The 5,699-nt window shown below is 33.2% G+C and overlaps 1 pseudogene; it reads left to right on the top strand.

Moving 5' to 3' along the window:
- Positions 1 to 4,673: 4,673 nt before the first annotated feature.
- Positions 4,674 to 5,072, top strand: LOC149535191 (L-type lectin-domain containing receptor kinase IV.1 pseudogene; annotated as a pseudogene).
- The last annotated feature ends 627 nt before the right edge of the window (positions 5,073 to 5,699 follow it).

Here is a 5,699-nt window from a genome sequence, read left to right as displayed (position 1 = left end):
TTTTGACAGACATAATTCTCCAAGGGCAGAGAAATTTGTCAGATGTTGTAATTGCAACTAACCTAGTGGACATCTATGAAAAATAGGGAAGTAGAGACAAGCATGAGCTATTTGACAAAATGCCTCAAAGAAATGTTGCAACATGTATTGCCATGATTGCAGGACATGCACAATTTTTTTTTGTTGAAATGGTGAAAGGCAAATCTGACATTGTTTATCATCATCTTTACATGTCCCAAAATGGGAGCTTTGGAATATGATATAGGCATCTCCACCAATGCATGAAAGATGGATAAATTTTCTCAAATGGTGTTGTTGTTACTGCCTTGGTAGACATGTATACCCAATGTGGAAGCATAGACATTGATAGAATGCCTCAAAATGATGTTATTATTTGGACTGCAATGATAGTAGGATCTCACTAACTAGGAACTACATTACAGGAAATATCATAGAAATTTCTTAACACAATCTCAATAAATACAACATATGAATGTTTATAAGAAGCTGCACTCCAAAGTCACCCAGAGGTACATTAATGCAGATTGCCTGCACAATATGAAAGCTTAATGTCTACATGAAATTGTACCCCATAGTCACTTAGATGTGCACAAATATAGGATGCCACATAATAGCACCACTTTGAATTAGGATACAATAAGAAATCAACAAAGGTAAAATTATATTACATTAATAAATTGATTAAAATCACTGGAAGATATGTGTAGAAGGAAATCATTGAAAGATCATTTTGAATAAGGGTAGAAGAAGATGAGTAATTTTATCGTTGTCTATTTTATCCTCACAGTTTTGGTCTTCAATCCTCTATAAATCTAAGCCATTTTATATTCTCGGAGTTGAGAAACACTACTAGCGCAATAATGAGCTCATTTAGAACTTCATAAAACTTAACTCAATAATCGTAATTGACTATAACCTCTAGAAAAAGGTGAAACCAAATTTGTCTCTTAACAAATATTCTACCTTCTCCACGGATAAATGTTCCTCGATATGCTTTCATATGAAATTTAATAAATAAATTCCAAGTTGTCCCAGAGGATTGATCATCAAGGTGAAAAGGCTTCAACCTGAGTAGCTTTTAGAATGAAAAACAATCATAGTGCATTGATTTGTCATCCGGCTGAACAAAAATAATAATTTTTCATTGACCATGACTAAAGAATCAAATACTAACAGGTATATCTTAGACCTATTTGGGTTTGGGTGTTGGTATTTTAAGGAACATACTCTTAAAATTCTTTGACTGTTAAACATTGGTAAGAAAAATTTCAATAGTTAATCCATCTTACAATATTTTGATTAGTATTGTAAACAATGAATCACTCCTTTTTCATATCAAAGTTTTTTGTATATTCACATTTGTTGTAATGGATCTCTAACTAGAGTAGAATCTATTAAACCCTTGATACTATGAAATAATGAAGCTAAATTACTTGCAGTGTTAGAATGTCTAAGTCTTGCAATTAGATGTGGAACAAGGAAGTTAATGGTAACACAAGATTCACAAATAAACATTAGACCATCACATGGTTTCCTTCCAAATAAACACAAGCTATGTTTTGTTAAATATGAAGGCCTTGAGGACTCTTACAACTCTTCAATCACAAAAAATGATTTTAAAATATGAGCAGACAACTCAATTAACATGTGTGACTATTTTCATTCTCTAAAATGGCTCTTAAATATGAAAGATGAAGAATGCATACTTAAGGGCCCATTTGGTTGGAGGAATATGATTTGAGAATTAGCATTCCAAATCTTTGATTTGGGATTCTAGAACTTGAAGTCCAGATTATGGTTTCTGGATTTTATTTTGAGACTGTTTGGTTCAAACCAAAAAATATTTGATATTTAGAATTTGTAATTCCACACCTGTTTGGTTCAAAATATGAATATGTTATTGAAAAGATAAACATATAAGTTACAGTGATCAGAATAGAAAGCCACAAATATGTGACCTCGGAGCTTGAAACACAACAAAAATGGTGAAGTGCACACATTAAAAAAAAAGTTTGATTCCAAAACTTTAATAAATTTCCAATAATATAAACAAAACTAAATGAATGATGGCACAATTTCTTATGGTAAAAACTCAAACAGAGGCATCGTAAGCAATTTGGGCTTGATCCCATTCATCCTCTCATGTCAGAAAAATTGTGTCTATCCCTCTTATGGCTGTAGGCGACTGGCACTCCAAAGCCCCCGCTATTTCTCCGTACAATTTAATTCAATCTGGTTCTACATCGATTGGATCTGCTATTTCTCCAGCGATTCGATCTTCAAAACTCTCTCTGTGTAGCTGTGAAAGTGAGTGTTCGGATGTCAAAGGAAAAAAAAGTTCACTCTATTTAGAAAATAAAGTGAGCGTGTAGCTGTAAAAGTGAGCCTCTTCCGCTGCTCATTCCACACAAATCAACGGAAGGGTGTAGTGTGAAGTAGAGAAAATGGAGAGAAAAATGACAATGGCAATATATTTTAGCAGACCAAAAATGAGCGCCAAAAAAAAAAAGGTCTGGTAGACATGAAAAAAAGTTTCTTTTTCATTAATTTGGAATGATTGTTTTTCCAAAATTGGAATTAAAATGGGTATTTGAGCAATACCAACTATTTGGAAGGAAGACCGAATCTTCGAATTGGGGGATAAATGAGGATACAAAATTCCAATTTTTTCGTATTCCAATTCTCATTTCATCGATCCAAACAGTGGATTACAATTTTTTAAGAATTCACAATTCTAATTCCTGTTGATCAATATCCACGAACCAAATGATCCCTAAGTGAACATGGGTTACTTTGCAATCCTTGCTGCAAATTGTGGCACAGAAAAACTGAAAAGAATAAGCCTTAAACAAGTAAATGAAAAATAATCAATTGACAATGTACTTATATAAAAGTTTATTCATTGACATGATCAATAAAAAATGACAATACAAACCTGTACTTGAGTCCACAATTTATAATTAGTTACAATATTACCCACTATTCAGAGAGCTCAAACAAGAACAAATGAAGAGAGATGATTATGTGCATACACACAAATGTCTATTTTTGTGCATATTATAAACATGAATTAGCAATTCAAACATAAAGGATAAATCTAACAATACAACCCCTTACAAGCTCTCAAGAATCTTTAAAAATAGCGATAAGTTTGATAATAATTTCATAGAACCAAATTAATACTTTGGTATAACTCTGTTTAAAAGTTCATTAAATTAATTATTAATAAACTAAAAATCTTTTAGAGGATGAATCATAATTTTTGAGATACAACTACGGTGGAGTATGATGTCCACCCTCAAAACAGAAAAAATTTCATAATTAATTCCTATAACAGAGCATAATTGAACAAAATCTAATGATGACTTGAACCTAAAAATCATTTTAGAGAGCTTCAACTTCTCAAATTCATTGAACAAATAGACCAACCACATTTAGAATACAGTTTAATGGATTCAACAAGTACAATCTACTTTGAAAGCTTTGCAGACGACATGGGCATCAGTTTACTTCACATAAATTATAGATGTTGAAAGAAACTGGAATCAGAATAGTGGCATCAATTTTTTTGCATATTCTTCAATGATACCATGATCTTTTTAGAGTAAAAGCATCAGAACCTAAGGTTGTAAATAACATCTCTCAAAACAAAATTAGAGTTTCCTCTCAAACAACATAAGAGACATGATGCATATAAAAATGGGGAAATTTTCAAATCTTCCTAAGAGAGGGGAGTGACTATATTCTGAAAAATCAATTACAGCATATAGTGCCTTCGCAAGGGGCAAGGATGTGTTTGTATTGGAAGCATGTTTAACAAATTATTTTTTAAAATTACAAAACATCAATTTTAATGCTAGAAATATATTGAAACAATGTAACACCCACAAAATGATAAAATGTAGAATCCACCAGAACATAAAAGTTTGGGGACAAGAAACACTACTGATAGACAAGCCAAAGAAAGTGACCTCATTGTTCAAGAATCTAAAATGAAAACTACCTGTTGAGGATCTCCGTGATGCATAGAGAACCATCAGACGCTGAGAGTATAATAGTATAGAATAGCCCCCCTCCACTTTGTCCATTACTGTTAAAGCACTGCACAATAAGTGACACTTCAATGAGGCATGCGGGAAGAGGCCTGTAAATTACAAAAGCTACTAGAAGCTAAGTGTGCAGGGGACTAATGAGGAGGATCCCTACCCCCAACTAGTACTACTAAATGGGGTCAGAGGGAGAATGAAAGCCAGCTACTATTGTTAGTATTATTCATGGATTTTGCTACCCACCAAACTTTACAGTCGAGGTTTTATCACCGGCCTCCATAAGTTTATCCCTGAGCTTGTATCCCTCAGCTTGGTAAATAAAGCATGAGCTCATGGGTTTTGTCTATGGTCTCTTTGTCAGATGACCATTTCATATCATGGGTGGTACCAGGGCTCTACTGTTCAATGTTCCAATGCACCCTGCATTGGCCTACATCAAAATGGGCGCATCATGAAAAAACCCCAATTTTTTGTAGGTCTTGTGGACAATCTTCTATAAATCTAGATCATGTTGATTTTGTGGGTCATCTTCAGCACAGATGCCTTGTTCAATTGCTAGGCTAGTGCAGGAAGATCATCCAACTATTTGTTGCTTACGAGTACATGCCAAATGGAAGCCTGGAAAAATTCATATTCCCAGATCTAGAGGAAACAATGCAAATACTTTCCTGGGAGAAAAGGCACGTAATTTTGAAGGGTGTCACTGCAAGGCTGCGCAAGCAATGGGAATGTAGGGTGGTTCACAGAGATGTTAAATCCAGTAATGTTTTGCTTCATTCAAAGCTCAATGCAAAACTTGGTAACTTTGGGCTTTCTCATTTGTATGATCACACGCAAAATCCACAAACAACTTGGGTAGTGGGGATTGTTGGGTACACCACTCCAAAAGTCACAAAAATAGGGGAAGTTGCTCCAAGATCTGGTGTATTCAGTTTTGGCATTGTTTTACTGGAATTTGCGTGTGGCAGAAGGCCCATAGATTTATCCAAGGGTAGTGAATAGATTATATTGCTGGATTGGGTGAAGGATCTATATGGAAATAGAAAAATCTTGCTCTCAGTTGACCCCAATATATTTATGTCTATGAATTATTGCAATTCTAGTTTCAAAATTAAAAATCTACAAATGTGAAATGACAAAATGTTCCAGTTCTCATAGTTCATGTCAATGATCTTGTGGAAAGTTAATTTATCAATGTTTGCAACTTCAAGAATTTTATATTTAAATCTTTAGAGTAATTAGACACCTTTGGGTATATTGTGAATTATGTGGGTAAAAATATGCTCTATTACAACCCTACAATGACAAATTCAACTACTTCTAAATTAATGATATGGGACTCAACAAGAGATCATTTAATGGACTTTAATTAATTTTTGCATATCTTATATAGATTTCATTTCCAATATATTCAAAAGGACATTCTTAATACTCTTATTCAAAACTATTTTTAAGAAAGACCTTTATTGTTATTAGAGTACAATTTAACAAGTAATGCTTTTCCATTATGAATACCTTGACCTAGAAATGAGACCCATTCATGATTTCTCCAAAATTTTAAGAAGATTTATATTTAGGACACTTATATCTTTAAAAAAAAAATATTTTCTTTAATTATTACTTATTGAA

Source organism: Cupressus sempervirens, chromosome 10, assembly GCF_028749045.1.
Source record: "Cupressus sempervirens isolate cs-2001-9-10 chromosome 10, ASM2874904v1, whole genome shotgun sequence".
In the NCBI taxonomy this organism is placed as follows: domain Eukaryota; kingdom Viridiplantae; phylum Streptophyta; class Pinopsida; order Cupressales; family Cupressaceae; genus Cupressus; species Cupressus sempervirens.
The sequence above is the reverse complement of the archived record's forward strand: the minus strand, read 5'-3'. Positions and strand labels throughout refer to the sequence as shown.